Source organism: Bidens hawaiensis, unplaced genomic scaffold (assembly GCF_021521415.1).
Source record: "Bidens hawaiensis isolate Kalapana, Puna unplaced genomic scaffold, B.hawaiensis_p1.1 tig00023227_1, whole genome shotgun sequence".
Taxonomy (NCBI): Eukaryota; Viridiplantae; Streptophyta; class Magnoliopsida; order Asterales; family Asteraceae; genus Bidens; species Bidens hawaiensis.
In genome coordinates, this window is record NW_027493644.1 from 151,089 (window position 1) to 172,722 (window position 21,634).

The 21,634-nt window shown below is 34.2% G+C and overlaps 2 pseudogenes across 1 annotated transcript; both read right to left on the reverse strand.

Annotated features, from left to right (window-relative positions):
- Nucleotides 1-3,138: 3,138 nt before the first annotated feature.
- LOC143567140 (protein SMAX1-LIKE 3-like) lies at nucleotides 3,139-5,925 on the reverse strand (annotated as a pseudogene). Its single transcript, XR_013141359.1, has 3 exons — nucleotides 4,599-5,925; nucleotides 4,342-4,498; nucleotides 3,139-4,236 (listed from the first exon to the last, which is right to left on the reverse strand). The product of XR_013141359.1 is annotated as a protein SMAX1-LIKE 3-like (transcript).
- Nucleotides 5,926-13,708: 7,783 nt separating this feature from the next.
- LOC143567144 (cell division control protein 48 homolog C-like) lies at nucleotides 13,709-17,128 on the reverse strand (annotated as a pseudogene).
- Nucleotides 17,129-21,634: the final 4,506 nt, after the last annotated feature.

The window sequence follows — 21,634 nt, forward strand, 5'->3', positions numbered from 1 at the left end:
GATAAACGCACGAGACGCAAATAAACCAATTGATTTTAAACGAACCTCCCAAAACCCATGAAAATCATAGCAAAATCAATGAAAAACACCAATATTTGCCTCATTTTGTTGACAACCTGTTTTCTAGACATTTCCATCTCGTTTGTTAAAGACTGGACTAACATCTTAAAACCGGCCGCTTAAAATATTGTCAATTAACTTATTATTATTAATTTTTTTTGGGGGGGGGGGGGGGGGTGGGTGTTTACAAAAACCAAGAAGCTAGCATGGGGAGCACATGATAGAAAAAGCTACAATCTCTATTCACTTGACTGCTTTTCTTTTTATCTCATTGCTGAAAAACAATGACCAAATAATTATTAAAAGCATCATCATCATAACATGATATCCAAGATCTGATAAAAAACATTCTTCTTTCAACTTTTGTCTTTCACTCCCTTTTTGACTGGTCTTCTACATATACATACATATATATGCTAATGTTACCCCAACATTCTACACACAACATACCCCACATTTATCTTTAAATCATCATCAGCCCTTGGATCTCTCAAAATCATAAAATGCCAAATCATGAAAAACTAAAGATAGATATGATTCATGTTGTCTGAGCTTCAAATGAAAGATTCCATTAAAGACATCAGCTGGGTGGGTACTGGTAACAGATCCAAGGCAACCTTGCCCTTACTTTCATGCAAAATTAAGAATCATACATATTTTTAGAAAGAAACAACCTTTATATATTATTAGAAGAAGATGTTTCCTTTTACTAATTCACATCAAAAGCTGTTGTCTTCCCTTGTATATTATGCATTGGAAGTCATACATTGATTTGGAGTTTGGTTTTTTGGTTTTAGAAAAGGGTAATTAACCTTTTCTTTTATGAAAGAAAAAATAAAACTTGCTAGCTAAGAAGCAAAAGATTTAATTGGAAACTTCGCTTGTATGCTACCTATTCTTTTGCAGAATGCCATATTTCTTTATGTAGTATGTAAGCATGACAAAAACAAGTAGCCGGTTCAATATATAACTGGTTCGGTTAAAATGGGCGATTTTAAAAAATATCAATTTAGTTTAGGTCATAACAGGTTGTGACCAAAATGGATCAATTTAGAAATATAAACTAAAGAAGTGGGTTCATTCGCAATATTTGCTTTTATTGAAGCTATAGTGACGGCAACGGATTTTTTTTTTCTAAAAAGGGAGGGGGGAGGGGATCATATTGGTTAAAGGAAATTCTAAGGTAGTATTTGGGATGATTGTCATTGATGGATAAGTAGATTCTCATATTGGTTTCGATATTCACGAATCACGACTTGTCTCAAATAAGGGAAAGAAACAAGTATCTTATTATTTTTTTTAGTAGATATTCAAAATATATTTCCTATGGTAACCAAGTTCATGAATTATGGCCAACAAACAGCACGAGCCGACCAAACACGTATTTTTTGCGTGTTCATCTATGTTCTTATTTTCTCTTGCTGTATTGTTCATGTTTATTTGTAATGTTTGATAATCGAATCCCTGTTGCTAGCTTGTATTCTTTTTCTTAACTTTGTATTACAACGTCTAAAGAGAGTGCAGAGATGGGTTTCAAATGAAAACACCCAATGGAATACTTTAAAGCATTAAACTACCCTTAAAAGGAGTTGTGTTTTTGCTTTTCTTCTTTCCCCCTTTTCTTTGTTCTTCAATATTATCTTTTTTCCTGTCAGCAATGATGGCTATCCATATCTATATTATTATGAATTCATCTCTTATATATATTTTTTTAATGTCATTGAATTTATCTCATCAACCATTGATTGATAAGATGAATACATTAATTTATGATTAGGTAAATCATCTCTCTATGATAATTGATAAACATGTATCTCATGGTCGGTAGAAGTGCATGTTTTCTTTTTTATTCTGTTAATACTTAATGTGTTACAAATATTGAATCACTACATTTATACAATAATAATTTCATATTTTCAATACTACAATTTGTTAGTTTGATCATTAAGATGCATGATCGCTCATTTGTATATAAAAGAGTCAAAATTACCGCTATAGTTTGTATATTTCGTCGATGCATTGTAGAGATAAATATGACGAGTTACACTTGGTTCCTTTTATAATTACATAAATATTTGAAATGAACTTAATTATAGTCCAATCTCATAAATCAAGTCATCAATGTTTGTTTGGTGCCTATCATGTTATTTGTGGTTTCACATATGGTAAACCAAACTTAGAGAAATATGTAAAGATTTAAAGATGTGAGAACACATTTTATGAAGCAAAAGAAGATTTGCTCAAAGTGTTTTCACATTTAATTAGTAGTCTCTTGATAAGATTGATGACATTGACTATTAGCCTATAATATTTAGGGATAATATCTAGTTTTTGTTATTAATTGACCAAAAACATTGTACCACATTTATAATGGTAAAAAGTACTTATTAAGACATACATTGTTTTTGAAGATGGCATGCAAATGAACACACAATATATCCTGCATTGTGGAAAAAGTAAATTCCTAATGACTAGCTAGTGAAATGAGTGATTACTTAATATTATCCTGAGTAATAGACTTGATTTTAATAGTCAAGTGACATCTTAAATAATATGTGATTTATTATAATGGGTGTTGAGTGGTGGTGTTTGGTTTGTGTTTATAAATAATTTAAGGGTTAGTGGGGAACTGTATAATTGATCGGTTTTAAGGCTACAAAGTGGGAAAGTAGCTATGCGTAAATCTTTAATATATAGCAAAATATGTAATATATACGAACATAATACAAATATTTAATTAAGTCTCTTAACATAATGGTACAAATAACTTGTTACATTTAAGATTGTAATATATTTCAATTTGCTTGAACATGATCAAGATTATCAAATATTTCCAATGGTTTCCTACCATAATATCAGGCCTCATGTACATTAGTTGTAATTTATCTAGTTATTTAGTACATGATCCCATAGATTTTTCGATAACGGATTATCATATAATTAAAGTGTACATGTCAACAGCAACACAAGAAATGTGGGAAGAAATCCATGCATGAAACTAAAACATGAACACAAACATTACAAAATATATTATAAGAAACAAGATTTAAAAACAGTGGTTAGCAGCTAATGAACTCATATTTTTATCACAAGACTCTAAAACCCTATTTCAAACTATAACCCTAATATACAAAGTAAAACTTATTATAACATCTGGAGTTTGAAAATGACTTGGTTATCAACTGAATCCAAAATGCCAATATCAAAAACTGATTCATGAACTTCATGTGAACTCTTATGATTTTGTGTAGCAATATTCAAATCCAAATTGATCATAGGTTCTTTACCATCAATATCCTCAACAGTTTCTTGTCCTTGATCATTTTCGTTGTACTTTCGCCTTGAGCTTGGAGAACAAACCCTCGAGATCGAACTGCAACTTTCACAACTGAAAATAACAATGGCATCATTGAGAAGAACCGTCTCGCCACCACCTAGTGTGATTCTTCCATTCTTGATTAAATTCTTGATTCCCATTTGGGATTGGTAATCAACTTGCTCAACATCTTCCATGAAGAACACGCGGTTTGTGTTTTCTTGTACGGCTTCAATGAATCTTTCAAGATAACTCTGGCCATGTTCGTCTCGAGCGCTCTTGTTACTAACAAATTCTTGCTCATCATCGTCTGTAGAATCGGCTCGTGTTGCTGAAAACCTGCTCAACCCCATCTGCACAAAGCTGTCTCTTGATCCAAATACAACTTTGGCCAACTCTCTTGCTATCTTTTCTTTCCCATGGTTATCAGCACCCAAGAAAGACAACCATGTTTCTTCTTTCCCTTGTCTTCCCATTGTACCAGACCTGCATAGGAGAATTGTGATTACTATTTCTGGAATGATCTCTCTTTGCCATGGTGCAACTCTCTCCAACGCATTGCTTAGAATCGTTACATTCTCAGAGTTCATTTCTTTGAACTTGTGCATGCAGTATTGATGATCATTATCCTGATCACTAGCTTCACTACAAGAAGCGGAATTTGGACTAGAATTCGGATTCGATAAGAGTTCCGGCATGAGGGTTTTCTGATTGGACTCTTCATGATAACATTCACCACCCATGAAAAACTGTTGTTCTTTAGGGATGTTGGATTCTAAAACTACTGGCCAAGTGAGATGTTGTTGGTGATCAAGTGAACTACTCCATTTCTTGCCAAGATTCCCAACATATTCACATTCCTGCACAACACATTAAGTTACCATATTGCTTTAGATCACTGCTATACTATAAGTTAACGAGGGTTTTTAACGATTTATATTATATGATTACAAGAGCCTAACAACCTGATCATTGATGGTTTGTTTTGTGTTTTCTTCATTATATTGTTGCAGCCATGAAGGCATAGTGGCAATAAACTCGCTGGTTCGAGTCTCTCGCATTAAGTTAACCGAACACTCCCCAAAACAAGAGAGCAAGTTCTTCTCATTTTCTGAATCTTTACTGTTAATGAAACAAAACCCGCAATGAATATCAGTTTACTTAGCATGAAAACATGGAGTAATAATTAAGGAAAAAGTTTTAAAAAAGTTGAAGTGTTTACCTTTCAAGATTGAGAGTGAGGTCCAAATTAGTAGCAATAGGAAGTGTAAGAGGACAAAGATCCCATAGATTTTCAAGTGAAGGGTGACCTGTTTTGCACCTCATGTATGTTTGAGAACTGGCTATTCCCATCAACCACACCTTCCCAGTATCAACACCAAACATGAGTCCACTAAGCTCCATGATCAAATGTTCCATTGGAGAATGGTAGTAGCATCCCTTGCGCTTTTTCTCGCTCTTCTCCGACCAGAAATTTGAAATCCATTTCAGATCACCTAAATACAAGATCACTCCTCTACCAACAAAGCTTTTTACTAGACACTTAATTTCCCTAATTTTATCTTCAACATCTTCCCTAGAAATATGATTTAGTGAGTGTAAAGGAAGGCTTACGAACTGCATGAAACTCAAGTTCATGTTGTTTATGGTTTCAAACTTCTCTATAACTCCTTTAACTATAGCATCAGCACTAGTTAAACACTCTCTTATAACAACAATATTCTTTCTCTTCTTATTCATCATCATTTCTATGACACTCATGACATCTTCATCTTGGGCTTTGGCTAAAGGTAATTTGGGCTTGATGTTCTCTTTTGATTGAGAGAAATTGACGGGATTCGGGGAAGAGACTGATATCTTCATTTGTTCGATGTTGTTTTTGACTTGGGTGCTAGAAAAACCGGCTTCTCGCATCACTCTACTGACACTAGGATCATCCAAGATGGATATAACATGTTGTTCTATTTCTACTTTAAGAGCTAATATGGGTTGATGTTGGTTTTCAATCGAACCACGTCGTTGGTGAGCTTGAGCGCGCTTGAAGGCCGCTACCAAAGCGTTGGAAAGAGAAGGGTGGTGAGACTGACTAGGGTTTAACATGATAGGGCTCGATTGTGAGGTAGGGAGGCGGTTTAAGGCCACATTGAAACAAAGCTCAAGAGCTTTACAATGAAGAGGGTGAGAATTTGGTTGCAAACAAGCCTCCTGAAAAGACTTGTTGGCGATGCCAGCATCGCACTGGCAACATGCAACGGCGTAACCTGAGCATGGCCACGCCGTCTGGCAAGGCCAATAGCTAGCTTCACGACGTTCGCAGCTTCGGGTGTTAGTGTGTGTTGGATGGTGTAGGTTCCAGCCCTCATGGCTCACTAGGGTTTTTTTTTGAAGATATATGAATATAGGATACTTAATTTCTAAAATATGGTTATATGATCAGGTGGTTTGTTTTGGAAGTTGGTGTGTTTGCTGCATTGGCAAGTATGGTATGAGGTTTATAAGAAGGGGAGTAAAGAAGTAGTGTGAATCAAGTGTGGCTTTTATGCTTTTCTTGTAGTTGTTAGTTTTGTATGTGAGTGGAATGCATGTGAAGCAAAGCAATTCTCTGTCATAAAAAGACTAATTCTTCCTTTAAACAATATTGTAAACTGGATTATATCGACAGTTTTTCTATCTATATCTTCTTCTTTTTTTTTCTTCATTGTTTTTTGTTCCATTAAAAGATTGTTTTACCTTAATCAATGAGTTACCTATATATAATCAGAAATCGAGATTATATTTATCTTGAATACATTAAAAGACTTTCGATTAATAATTACTTAATTCGGATGTTATAAATTTTTTTAAGACCAACAAAGCGCACCTGCGATTGCAGATAGCCAGATAGCACTGGTGACCCGGTCCACAACCAATTCCAGGGGAAACCCACCTGAAGGCCGACTAAGATAAAGCCCCCTTGCTCTCGACATTTTTTTCGTTAACGAGACTCGAACCGACAACATTCTTTAGAGAAAGTCACCAGGTAACATGAGTAGTGCTCCTTTAGTAATTAGGATGCTATAGTAACTTTTATTTTATTTTTCTGTGTATATATTTGTTACAATAATTGTTATTATTCTTGTCTTTTGCTTTTTTCCAATTATTTTCTCTCCACTTTATCTCTCTCATCAAACCAGAAAGGTGAAAGTACATAGAAAATAATGGAAGTTGGACTGCTTTAGACTGATAATGTGAAGTTATAGATCCAAGACAATAGCTTCCTCTACTTTCAAGCAAAAGATCATGTAAATAAATAAAATAAATTAAAAGGAAATGGGCAAGCTTTATATGGATAGTGACCATATTTAAAAGGGTGTGATATGTAAATTTCTTTATCTAAAGACTAAAGACTGCCTGCAAAAGCTACAAGCTGTGGAAACTTTGTCCCCCCTAAACTATCTTTATTTTGCAAAATGCCACCCTTCACTTTCTCTTTTTCCAAAAGCTTTGTGGTATAGAAGCTTGTCTTGGTTATAGATTCTATGCCGATCAAAGAGAAAGGAACAAAAGCTGAATTGCCTTTAACACCACTAATTTATTTATCCGCCACTTGGATATATAACAATATTTGAATATCAATATTTGAAAATATACTTGATATAAAATAATTAAAATTATGTACCATTAGTTGTATGTAGCTTGTTCGTCAAATGGTGACGTCGGTTCAAGTCTCATGGTGGACACAATTAGTGTAATAATTTACTGTTTAAAAAGACAAATAGCTGCATGTAAGCAAATACAAGTTATAATATGACATAATACCGTTCTTTTTCTGCTTGCGATTTAAACTCTTATAATACTAATACAAGATTTAAGACAAAGATATAAATGTCTAAAAAGGGTATATTTTATGTTGTAATTTTTGTTTATAAATATGATATTGTATCGAGTTTTAAAAGGATGTATGAAAATATGCCTAAACAGTTTGTTACAAGTAAAACTTGAAATATACTTTTTATATAAAACTATGTGTATGCATATAAATTATAGTATATGTATTTTTCAAAATCTTTATAACTATACACTAGTTTGGTGTGGAGTCAAAGGTGTATAACTCTCAATCAAAATGTTATGAATTCTGGTTTCATTTGAGACATAGCGAAAATATTAGATATAGCGAAAATATTAGATGTTCAAATAAAAATAAAAAAAACACATAAAATAAACTATACACTAGTTACCTTACCTTCATAAAATAGATATAAAAGGACTAAAATTAAATATAATTTGTTATTCATGGCTTACAAGTGTAAAAGTATATCTTTATAGATGAATTCTTTATTAGCTTTAATTTTATGGTTGTAATGATGACCAAATAAATCATGGATCATCTTTTTATCAAATGGCTATATAAATTATTCTATGATTGGAAAACCTTTAGCCATTGATGTTAGTTCCTCAATCATTGGTTCTGGTTTTATGCCAATATAAATTTATCAGTTCTAGCTTTTATATCAATTAAAATTTGTAAGGGGAGGGGACACCCTCGGGTACCCCTTTCGGGTGGGCTTACTCGCGCGGCTACCTAGCTGCCACCTATGTGGGTACCTTAATCGGGTGGTGGCCACATGCTGCAGTCACCGGAGAAAGAATAGGAAAGAGATAGATGCATTAATTATGTGTGGATGAGGATAGATATGAACAAATCAGATGTGGCACTCGAGTTGTGGTGGTGTTCACAAAAAGCACCCTGGCTTTCCTAATCAAAGAATTTTAACCCAAAATATTTAATAAGGCACTAAACTATTTTTGCTTATATTCTTAAAATAAAAGAGAGATTCAAAGCGATTTAATTTTATCATTTCATTTACATCGAGATAAAAGTAACACACACACACAGGGTTTGGATTAAATAAAAATAGAATTAGAGTATGAAGCATGCGAAATCTTAAAAACACAATGGCAAAATTGTAAATAAATAATCGATCAATTGAGCTTGCGAATCAAACTGATTGATCAACTGAAGCTTACAAATCGGGCTTTCTTTAAACAACACAAAATTGAGATAACATAGTGTGAAGCCATGATTTTTTGCAATGGTTTTCATGTGAAATAAATTGAATTGGTCAATTGAAATACCGAATCATGATCAATTAAAATAACAAAGCTCGATCAATTGAAATAACATATTGTGATTTCTTCAATCGTATAATAATATAGCATCATTAAAAAATAATTAGTAGCTAGAATTATTATTTTCATAAGTAGAGTACTTATATAACCCAATATTTTGACTAAACATATAAGTGGAGTAACTAATTTCATAAGCACAACAATTATGTAAATTTAGTTTTTATAGTCGAATTTCACACCATTATAATGAGTCAAATTTATGCATTTCAATATACTTTGATGCCTTGAATCTAAAAAGGGAGTACATAAGGTATTTTCATGTATTTCATTACTATGTGGATAAAATATTGTCTAACATGTGATAATTAGTGCCAAAAAAATGTTGAGCAATTTAAGATGTGCTCCTTAAAAACTTATGATTTGTAGTAGAAATAAGTCCCTTAGTTCTTTTAAATTTAATATATTTATGATTTTCTCACTTTAAAAGATCATGATGTCATAATTATTAAAGTGTTGGTAATTTTAAAGCTTGGTTCTATGATTTATGTAAGAATCTTTGTACTTATGTTGTTAGCTTTATGAAAGAAGCATATCTTACAATGACGCAATTCAAAAACCAAAGAAGACCGAACATAGGAACAATATTGCCACTTTTTGTAAAGCACTTTGGTAACATATATAGTTTTTTTTTTTTTTCTTAAAACCAATTTTAGGTTGAAAAAATACGAGAATTGCATAAGCACTTGTATGTCGTACTTAATTGTCAGATAAAATGAGAGAGATATTGAGATTGTTATGTAGTTCATAAGTGCTTACTGGTGTATATATTCAGAAAAACTTGTTTACTTACTAGATCTTCAATATATTATAGTTAATTATAAAATATACCATTTATTCATTTAATCCGATCCATCTGATTCGGGCAAACAGTTAATTCAAAATTGTATCTTTCAACCTGCTTAATCTGGTTTGGGCCCATAAATATATGAACAGTTAATTCAAGAGTTGATTTTGGACAAGTTGATATGTTGGCTTGGTGAAAAGGTAAGGAAAATCAATTTCCGATCTTACTGTCACACCCCATTTTAGGGCCTAGGCTTGTGATCCCAAGTTGGTACCTGTTTTGTAAATAAATCAGAGTTGCGGGTTTTATTTCAGCGGAAGTCTTTAATAAAATATTATTACTTTGAAAACTTATTAAAATCTCGGGTTTAGTTCACTTAACTTCAGATTATTTAATAGTATAGTATAAAATGCATTCATTTCCTCTGCATTGGCGCAATCTATGATACTATCGGAGTTTGGGGATAAACACCAATCCTAAGGTCTGAGACGACCCAAAAAGCAATTGATCAGATCACGATCTATTTTATAAGCCTACTTGGGTATTGAGTATTTATTTGTAAGAACTTCATTTTTTGCACTTGATAGTTTCAACTCCAGAAAAAAGAATCCAGTAAAATTTTTATTTTACTTACATAAAAGTATCCATATATCGTATATACGGGTGTCTAGATAACATTTATATGGATTCAGTTAGTTCTTTTTATTCTTGCTCGAGCCGGATGATGAAAAATTATCATGTCCGGTTCCTCCGGGGGATGGATCTATAAGAATTCACCTATCCCAATAACAAAAAAAACTGACTTGAATGATCCTGTATTTGATATTTCAAATACACTTATTTGTAAAACGTAACTCTTTTATAATATTTTCAAATAAAATATCTGAGCCATCAGATAGCATCTAATGACTATAACTCCAATCTTCTATTCCTTCTTGCTTGTCTGTTCTAACCTTTCTTGTTTCCCTGTAACATGGGTGGGAAAATACGTTAGCACAAAGCTGGTGAATAACGCTGACTCTAAAATCTCTTTCAATACCTTTGTGAAACCAACAATAATACATTTGTGACTACTCATTAGGCACCCAACTAAATTGGGATCAAATTACCCTAAGTACCATGTACAATTAATTGTATACACAATATCATTTCTCTGAATAGTCCCGTAGACCTTCAGAGGCATGTTGATGATATGCATGGCCTCGGGGAAATGCCGAGTCACCATGTATGTTTGGATCCAGACACATGTATACTCTTAATCAGAGTGTCCGTTTCTTATTATTGTACACAAAGTTTTTAAGGATTCGTAAATCCTATGCAAACATTCAGACTCATTATAAAAGGTTGGGGCGTATTCACCTTTTCTGTTTATAATCAGTTTCTGATACTGATTCTTGTTTTCTGATTTCTGCTTCTTGTTTTGTTACCTCGGACCTATAGTACGAGAATAACATTTTTGTATAAATATCTAGATCAACGATCTAGCTTTAGACCTTTAGTCTATTTCGTATAGTTTTAACCTTGATGAAAACATTTGGACCTTTAGTCCTTTTCTTTATTTACTATTTATACGCTACGTTTCTTCTTCAAGAAGAAACGTTTATACTGAGTTTCTTCTTCAAGAAGAAACATTAATTTCATAACTATAATCTCTTGAATTATATTTCTTAGTCATAAAAAATACTATTTTGACTATAACCTTTGCTTAAGAAAGATTATATTATACTTATTCGTAATCAAGGTTCAATTATAACTTCGCCTATGGTCTAAGCCATTTATAATAATAAAATAATAACTTAGGCAGAACCCTTTACCTCGCACGGGTATTCGGAGTTGAATATTCCTAAGTTTATACGGGCAGCACTTCTACTCTATGCATGTTTATCGAGACGTTTTTGATCAACCCTTATTGACACGCAAATCGAGGCAATGTTCAGTCGCCGGGTCTTGCACGTACTTCGAGATGGAATGTCGGGTTTCTTGAGTGGCACGCTCTTTGAGGAAAACGCCGGGTATTTTGTACGGATTACGAGGTTATGATTGTCGGGTCGGTGGCACGCAAAACGATGTTCGACACGCAAACCGAGGTAGAGAGAGTAGAAATCTAGAAAGAGTGGAGAGGTGTGCTGCAAATGAGCCGATCCCCTCCTTATTTATAGTAAATTTTGGATCCCCTCGCGGTACGCGATGGGTCCTCTTCCTGACTTCGTCGCATAGCGCGACCGACACGTGTCGACACGTGGTCTGACACATTCTGCCACGTGTCACCCGGACGTGACACGTGTCCGTGAGTCATCACGGTCTATCGCGTACCGCGATGGCCATCTTCTTGGACTCATCGCGTACCGCGATGGGTTCTTAGATATTATTTTTCGTTTTCAGTCCTTTATCTTTTGTAACTTGTCATATCTAGTCTTACTCTCGTTGTCCAAAAATACGAAGTGCAAAGTGCGCCATCAAAACACCACATTACACCCAACGCCCATCGCCATCGCCATCGCCATCGCCCGAGCCCGTGCGCGTCGGGTGCTACGCACCCTTCGCTAGGACCACTTGATGCATGATATTCATAAAAGAATATTATTATGGAAAATCTATTCCTTATAAAGAGCTTCCATTTCTTTACCACTTTCCATGTGGGATGGATTCCATCTTTCTTATTTATACCTTAGTGGAATGCTTCCACTTTCTTACATCTTCCAATGTGGGATGAAATTTCTTTCATGTAAGTAAACTTAACTTTGGAAATATTTTTATTTCCTTATTTTAATTATAATTCCTTATTAAATATTTTCCCATTACTTATCTTAAGATTATTTTTGATCAATCAACTTTCCTAAGTTGTCAAATTTGGATCAAAATTTTGGAAATGTTACACCTACCCACAATGACCCTAGATCTAATAATCGTCCAAGCTTCTAGTAGCTTCGGAATCTAGTTTTTCAGTTAGTGGCAGGGTTATATCGCTACGAAGAACAAGACTAACTAATGCAGAGATAGAGATGTCCATTTACATGAAGGATTACTTGGACACAGCAGAACGCATACAACATATATCCTCACTCGAAGGAAAAATTGAATATGAAGCTGAAATATACGAGGACGATGTAGATAGTTGATTGACGTAACGGATGATCGACGATGAATCCGCATTTGATGAGTACCTACGAAACAGCTCAGGTTTCACAAGGGAATATTAATCACATAACGATGAGCTGACGAATAAAAAAATAAATTTGAAATAATAAATTATGGCTTGTATTTCTTCCTATGTATTTTAGTTTGTAGTGTTATCTAAGTTATAAAGTATTAAATTATAAAGTGTTTTCGAGTTATTTTTGTTTAGTTTGTGTTTTTTAGAGAGACATTGAAAACCGGTTTGGGAGCATCGAATTGAACCCGGCCGGGTTTCAAACCAGTTACAAACCGATCCAGATAGAGCCGGACATTTCCCACTTGAAACCGGTTCCCAACCCGACTTGATTTGGGCCAAACCAAAACTTGACCATACTTTGACCAAGCTGATTCGGTTTATAACCCTAACCGGTTTGGTATAAAAACCAATATGCCCACCTTTATTTAGAGGTGCACAGATCGGTTTTTGACGAAACCGGTTCAATTGTCAGAGAAAGTCAAATCCGATTCTTGGTTTGAAACTGGTTTGGTTTGAAACCGGTGCTCTATTCCTAGCAAATTCCTCCTGCCCGTTCTTTGATCTTAAGAGCGAATGACTTGCCTTTTTGGAATAAATTTGGAAGAGCAAGCACAAATAATAAAATAAAAATAAGTTGCGTATAAAAAGGTTCAACTGTAATTGCACCTAAAATTGCCTGCTGTAAAATAGGTGTGTTCTTGGTGTGCGCAAGTGTAAAATGTGAAATCACACTGGAAAAGAAGATATTTGTTTCTAAAGAGCGATATGCTAAATAAACGAGCCAAGTTCAAACATTAAAGAGTCTAACCCATGTTCAAGACATCTCAAGCTCGTTTAAGTTATAACCCATACAAAGTCCAACTTCTAACACTAGTGGTAACTTAACTTAATAATAGTGTGCAACAAAACCATACTCAGCATGTAAGATGATGGTCATAAGTGCTTTGCAACTTCACCATAATACTGTTTATCCTGCAACAGAACAGCAAAGTACACGGCTGTTAAAAGTTAAAACCAAACAGACAGCAAACCGCAACTTTCGTTGCAAAATATACTAGTCTCTACAGCATTTACGCAAACGAGATTTGCAGGCCTGGTTTGGTATAAACAGGTTAGGGTCAATTTGTGGCTTATGTTCGATGGATATTTAAAAGTTAAAAGATAAATTAAACTATAAGATTTATAATTCTATAGACATTTGTAATTTTTTGCTGTGACTTTGTAAACTTAAGGTGGTAAAACCTAGGTTAAACGGGCTATGTCATGTTCGGGCTTATAATCCATTTATGCATTAGTGGAGTATGCTATGTAGAATGACGCTTTATAAACATAGAGATGATGCATGTATAAGAAGACATGCCATTAAATAGAGAGCTAGTTTGCTATACCTCATACGAGACTGAAGCGCGGACTTTCCCCATTGCTTGCTCAAAATAAACAGCTTCAATAGTAGGTGGCATGCCACCTTGTGACGATGAAACCAGTGTCCCTTCTTGAGCCGCAGCTTCCATTTTATCGATTTTTCCGTCCATAGCAGTTAGTGCGGCTTCATTCGCCTAATGTACAAATGAAACCTAATGGTTAGCGGCAAAAGGGAGTCTTGAATTAATCAATTAGCATTGTGATTTTGGCACGACACAAAATTCACAGGTTTAGGTTTGGGTTTAGTCAAAAACGGGTTCTGCTCCAGGTCAGTTATAAGTTGAACCCATAAACTTGGTTAACTAAACGGGTCAAATTCGGATCGCCTCAGTTGCCCTGTCTACTTTTATAACCGTCTTAAAGATGCGTGCTTTATTTCGTAACTTAAACTGGTTGTGCCAAAATTTAAAAATATCTACTACCAAATCATGCACGTATTTGCATCACAAAAGACACTGGCAAACTTGTACTTGGTTAGGATTTTAAGAAGAACAGAAAAACGAACCAAATCTGAAAGATCAGCTCCACTCAAATTTGCACAAGCCTCGCTCTGACCAATAGCCATCAAGTCCACATCAGCGCCTAACTTCATATCCCTACAAAGCGCTTTTAAGATCAGCCCACGCTGCTCTGGGTTTGGCAAGGGGACATTCACAAGTTTCCCAAGCCTTCCGGGTCGTAAGAGTGCTCTGTCTATCATCTCTGGCCTCAAATAATCAAAACCCCAACAGGATCAATAACTATAAGCCGTTCGTCATGAATAAGCAAGTTTATAGGTAACAAAAACCTGTTGGTAGCACCAATTAAGTAAACTCCCTTGCGGTGATCAACGCCATCTAGCTCTGCCAATAGCTACAAAAGAATTAAAATCATTCATTTTGATATAGAATAAGATTTAGATTATATAAGTTTTGGATATTTCAGAACATTGGTGCATGGTGAACAAGATTAATAATATGATTTTGTAAAACTAGCTTACATGGGCTAGAGAATAAGATTAGGGGTATATAATTTTAACTATTTAAGAATATTGATGCAGAATGAGCCCACATAAATACATGGTACTTAAAATTTGCTTACCTGGATTACAACACTGTCAACCACCCGAGTTCCTTCCGTTCCACGCTTTGTTGTTAAAGCATCTACCTGAAGTATTATTCCAAACATAATATATATATATATATATATATATATTGACATTCGTCAAAATCAATCCTAGAGTTAAAAGATAAAACAAAAAAGAATTAAAAGGTAATAAACCTCATCAAAGAATAGTATGCATGGAGCACATGCCCTAGCAAGACTGAACATGGTCCGCACTGCCAATTCACTGTCCCCAACGTACTTGCTCATAAGCTCAGGACCCTTCATAGTAAAAAGGATATATATTATAATTATAAACTTTAGAATGTTTATGATAGATGGACAATTGTTGAAAGGAGTAGAATACCTTAATGTACATGAAATTTGCTTCTGCTTCATTAGCAACAGCTTGGGCAATCAATGTTTTCCCACAACCAGGAGGTCCATAAAGCAAAATCCCTGTCTGTGTCTGCGAACGGACTCCACTTGCCTAAAAGAATAGGATATTAACTAAGAATGAAATTTTACTTACCAATCATATATATACACACACGCTAAACTTACCTCATACATATCAGGATATTTGATAGGTGACAATGCATTTACGAAATTCCTTTCTTAACGAATCAAAACCACCAACGTCTTCCCATTTGACGTTTGGAACTGCGAACCCTTCTCTTTTAGTAGACGGTTGAACCACCTTAACAGCTTCCTGTATTTACCTTTTTTTTAAATCAAGAACAATTAAACAAATTTAACAAGTTAATACCTGAATATCAGATGTTGTGATGCACAAGTTGTCCTTCTCTTCATGAGTCCATGGCTTCCGCCACGAGTTTTCAGTGTCTCTACTTTCCAACTTTCTTCTAGTACTAGTTCTCCTAATAGCACGGTAAGCAGAACTAGTCACCAAATTTGCTAAATCAGCTCCAACAAAACCTGGAGTTAACTTTGCAATTTTGGCAGGGTCTAAAGCACCTTCAAGTTTGGCATTTCGTGTAAGCACAGAAAGAATCTGTGTTCTAGCCTTTTCATCTGGAACACCTAAAGCAAACTCACGGTCAAAACGCCCAGGCCTTCTTATCGCCGGGTCAAGAGCATCAGGTCTATTAGTAGCCCCAATCACCAAAACATGCCCCGGTTTGCCTTTTGAATCCATACAGGTCATTAACTGTGTCACGATACGTTTTTCCATCTCCCTTTGAAGGTTCTCTCTTTTCGACGCAATTGCATCAATTTCATCAGTGAAAACGATAGATGGTGCGGTTTTGTATGCTTTTGAAAACAACTCTCGTATATTCTCTTCTGATTCACCTGACAGCATATATATATATATATATCAACTAACATTATTGATGCAAATGAATTATAGATTGTTCCTAATATGTGTTAATTAAACAACTACTACCTGATATACCAGAGACCAACTCAGCGGCTTGAGTCTCGTAAAATGGAAGACCAGTTTCGTTAGCAATGGCACGAGCTAGTTGAGTCTTGCCACACCCTGGGGGCCCGTGTAACAAAATACCACCAATTGGACTTACTCCGACTTTCGGAAGTATATCTGTCTCCAGCAAAGGAACAAGCAGCTCATACCTCAGCTCATCCAACACACTCACCATACCACCAAAGTCCTTAAACATTGGACCATTATTATGTGCCCTAACAGTATTATTATCTTCCATTACCAAATCATTTTTATTCATCTCCCTATCTGTAACCAGCTCTAACTCCACATTTTTCGGTATACTAGACCCGGTGTAGCTGTCCCGGAGCATTGATTTAGTTAGGTCAAATTGCATGTTATTATTACTATTATTATTATATTAACCTCAGAATTAGTCGATGAGTCTGATTGAAGCTCAATTCGTCTACGTGATGATGACGGTGACGTGACGTCATCGTTATCATCGGCGTTATTATCGGCATTAATCGTATTTAGTTTCCGCTTATTACTTAGGGTTTGCTTGACCATCCTGGTGAACTGTTGGCGATTGTGCCGACGGTATTCAGGATATTTAACGCTAAGGCTTTCGATGAGTTCGTCAATAGGTGGTGGAGTTGAGCTGCCGTAGGTGTCGTGTACACGGCGGCGTAGGACGGATTGTAGCACCGGCGACTGCTTGCCTGCTTTACCCATCAGTGATAAACCCTAGGTGGTTACTTTTTGGATGTTAACAAGTCGATGAGGCTTATATACGTTTCTATGTTGGGTTTATTATTCTTTTATTTAAACCATCAATGGGCCCATGAGGAAGACCACGTGTAGTGGGTTCGTTGCGGGAGCAAAACAATAAATCGGTTTTTAAACCGACACAACCTGTAGGTTCATATAGTGATTCGGTCTTTGAAGATGCAAACCATATTCCAAATCAACCCGATACTGCTCCAAACCGGTTATAAATCGTACTGGTTTTGATCAATTGTTGACTAAACCTATCTAGTTTATTACCCGAACCTGTTTGGGCTCAGTTGTAAAATTTTATGTCTAAAGATTGAATTTCAATATTGCGTTTAAAAAGCCACATAAACTAAGGATGAGCTCAGTATTAATTAGGGTGGTAATTTTGACTCATGGGTTGAATGGGTTGTATCAAAATGTATAAGATGGGTTCGAATGGGTCAAGCTAAAAAAAGAAAATGATTGAAACGGGTCAAAACGGGTTGACATTTCTCGGTTTTTTTATTTTTTTTTTATTTTTTTATGGAACGAGAAAAACGAAGGAAACTTTTTGGTATTTTTACTTTTTAAGATTTTTATTTATATTTCGAGTTATAATTATTATTTTTGAATTTTCTAGTGAGGGTTTTTGAAATCTCAACCCATTTTGACCCATTTCAAAACCCCTCACCAAAAAATTCAAAAAAAAATAATTAAAAAATAATAACTCGAAATAAAAATAAAAAACTTAAAAAGTAAAAATACCAAAAAGTTTCCTCAGTTTTTCTCGTTCCATAAAAAAATAAAAAAAAAAACCCGAGAAATGTCAACCCGTTTTGACCCATTTCAATTATTTTCTTTTTTTAGTTTGACCCATTCTAACTCATCTTATACATTTTGATACAACCTATTCAACCCATGGGTCAAAATTACCACCCCTACTAGATATCAACGTTACAGCCCTTGAAATGCAACAAACTTAAAATTAAATTATTATAATAATTTTCAATCTTTGAATAAAATGATAGGTGTTTTTTTTAACATCAGGTGAGCTAGGATGTAATTTTTTAAGTTAAATCAGGTTGCCCTAAAGAAGGCTGTAAAGTTTCTAGAAGCTTCCATCGCGTATAAATAACATGAAATGAGTTATCTCCAGAAAAGTATACTACCCGGGTTCTGAATTACATGGTCGATATAAGTGTTACATTCCTAATCAAATCGACTCTCGAGTTTCTTCACAATTGGATTTTCTGTATGTAATATCTTGTTTGAAGATAATGCTTTTTTTTTACCAACATGAAAGACAATATGTAACCATCAATCATGATTGAAATGTGAACATTTAAAAAGGAAATTTTACCGATTGACATTTTTTTATCAACCATGTGAGCCGGTCATCCGAAACCTCACCGGATACCCGATGCTCAACTAATATCATATTATAATTGAGGACGTTGGTCATCTTAAAACTCAAGAGGTACAATGTTTAATGTTGTATGTACAAATAGTCAATGCATATGGTTCATAAAGTAAGGGGCAAAATATGATTAATTAGGGTAAGAATAAATTAGGAAAGAAAAATAAATTAAGAGTAATATTTAGTACATGGATCAAATACAAATGACTTTTAACGTGAAAAATGTACAAATTACTAGAGTAAATGTGTTAAAATGACGGTTAATAGACCTTTGCAAAATAGCAGTTATAGCATCGATTCCTTGATAACAGAACCTTTGCAAAATAGCGTTGTCAATAGCAGTCTAGAATATATTGGCCGCTATTTGACCGATTTTTATTCCTAGATAGCAGTTATAGCATCGATTTCCAAGGTCGGTATATTTGGACTAAATTAAGAAAAGGCCATAATATTCCAAACTTCAAATTTGATCTATTATTTGTTTATAACTGATTATTTTATCCAAGCGCTAGAAAAACGGCGTTCTCACTCTTTCGTCTGCCAACGATTCCTTAGTTGATATGGACTCAGAGGAAGATTTCATTGCTTATGATTATGTCATGTTTTAGTTATTGATACTTTTGTGTTTTTTCTTTTGATATATATATCACTACAAAATAAAAAGCCATTTAGTGGCACACATTTTTTGTGACACGTAACTTTTGTGCCACTAATTTAAGTTTTTAGCTGCACTTTCCTTTATTTAGTGTTAGAATATTTCTCCCTCCTCAATCTATATTTTATTTATTTATTTCCCTCCTCAAAAGAAAATTGAATATCAAATTCCCGCTCCAATGCAAATCATACAAATTGAAACTCCTGCCCCAATTGTTAAATACTGTATCAAGTAATTAATTCTTCTCAAGGTTCCGTTCGCCCCTAATTCCGAGCCTTTTAAGGTCCTACAACTATTCGTCTCATGCCTCCCAGGTAATCGTTAATTGGTAATCATCCTAACCGCTGCTAGAGGTTCGATGTATTGTAATCTACTGTTTCTCAATCCTAAAATCGTTAGCCCTAAATTCACAGCCAACCTTGATCTTTCCTACAAGCTTCTGTAATCATGATTCATCTTTCATTTGGTTTTTGTATAATTTTGAAATTATATTCTATTTTTTATTGTACAACTTAATTCATGATACCGTGTCTTCGTTGCTTAGGTAGGACCCCACAAAAAGAGCTGCCCCAAAGTTTTGAAAATAGGTTTTTTCTTCTTTAAAATGTTTTATGCTTTCATAATGATTCAATGCATTTATCAATCCCTCGTGCATTGAGTTCTAGGAGCAATTATGCAAAGTTTGTTTTGCAAAGTCTTCAAGAATCTAGTGGAGTTAATAAAAGCTTCCTGGAGGGGTTATTATTTTCGCTACATGATTTTAAAAATAAGTTGTTCGTAATCTGAACTTTTTAACAAAATAGTGAAGGAGGATGTGAGTTTTTATACTTTTACAAAGTCTATTTAATTGCATTCCCTGACACTACACAATCAATTTGTACATCCTGTGTATGCTGTCACACCCCGACCAAAGGCGGTGGAACATGTCGAGGTGCAATCGATTGCCCAAATACACAAGACACTATTTAAAGTGACAATATTTAATCAACTCATTTTATTTCATAAATCAATAAAGAAACACATCTCGTTCATAGAATAAATTTGGAAACAAGTGGTAATCATATTGTTCATTTTACTAATACCCTAATAGTCTTGGTAACGTTTTTCATCAAGTCCTCGAGTCAACAAAAGTCAAACCTGTAACATTTCATAAAATAAAGTTTGTCAACACAAAGGTTGGTGAGCAATTCATAAGTGTGAGCATATAAGTATATAATAATAAAAGAAAGCCACAAAACTTGTATACAAAACAATAAATAATAGCAACAATTTAGATATGCAAAAGATAAATAGTTCGGACCCTTTCTAAATGGTAACAACCAAGTATACTTGGATCATAGTGTCCATGAGGCTACCTGCCTCATGCTAAATAGTTATCGTTAATAAGAATACATTAACGACACCCTCCATAAGAGAATACCAAATGGATTCGGGATTTCGATTCGGATCCGATACCGTCTATAAGGGGATACCAAATAGATCGGATTTTGTGAGGCCAACCTGCCTTAGCATTCAAAGTTTAGCATTCAAGTATGGCTACCTGCCAAAGCAATAAACATTTAAGCATGTAAGCATAGAACACCAATTCGAGCAATTATTTAAGTAAAGTATACAATCACGTTTGTGGGTTTAAAGATTTAAGTAAATAAAACATTTAGTTTGATAAGTATGAAATGTCACCCCAAAACGAAAGGTGGAAAAATGGGTATGAAAGTACTCACCTCGATTGACGAATCAGGAAATAATAAATGATCGACATATAAAGAGCTTGTAAACGAAACGAACGAATCCGACTTGAAAGCTAATTGAAAACGAATAAATAAAATATATTAATGAACTTGAACTTTAGTTGAAATTACATTGAAACATTGAATGAGACGGTTCGGTTGTTAATTGGGTTACCGGTTAGTTTGTTAACGATTAGGGACTCGTACTTAATTGATAATTAAAATAAACATAATATTATTTTATTGAGGCTTTTAAATAACTAAACCAATATTAAATAGAAAACAAGAGGGGTTTTAAATCAAGAGTTCGGTTTTCATAAAATGAATTGATAATAAAGTTTATAATAATATTATTAATGTTAAAGATAGAAATGATAATAATGATTTTAAAATATGTTTTATATATATAAATATATATATATATATATATAAGATAATGATGATAATAACATATATGAATATACTACCACTTGAGAATTCTACCACGTGTATTATGTAATGTAATATAATTAAAAAAATGTTATGAGAAGTTTAAATAATTAATATTTTGAAATGATCGTTCAAAATAAACGGGATGGTTATAAAAATAAAATTTTATAAAATTTTTGTACAAGGTCTTTAAAGACAATTTAAAGTTTATACAATAGGAAATTTACTTGAAAATTTGAGGTGAAATTTATCATGAA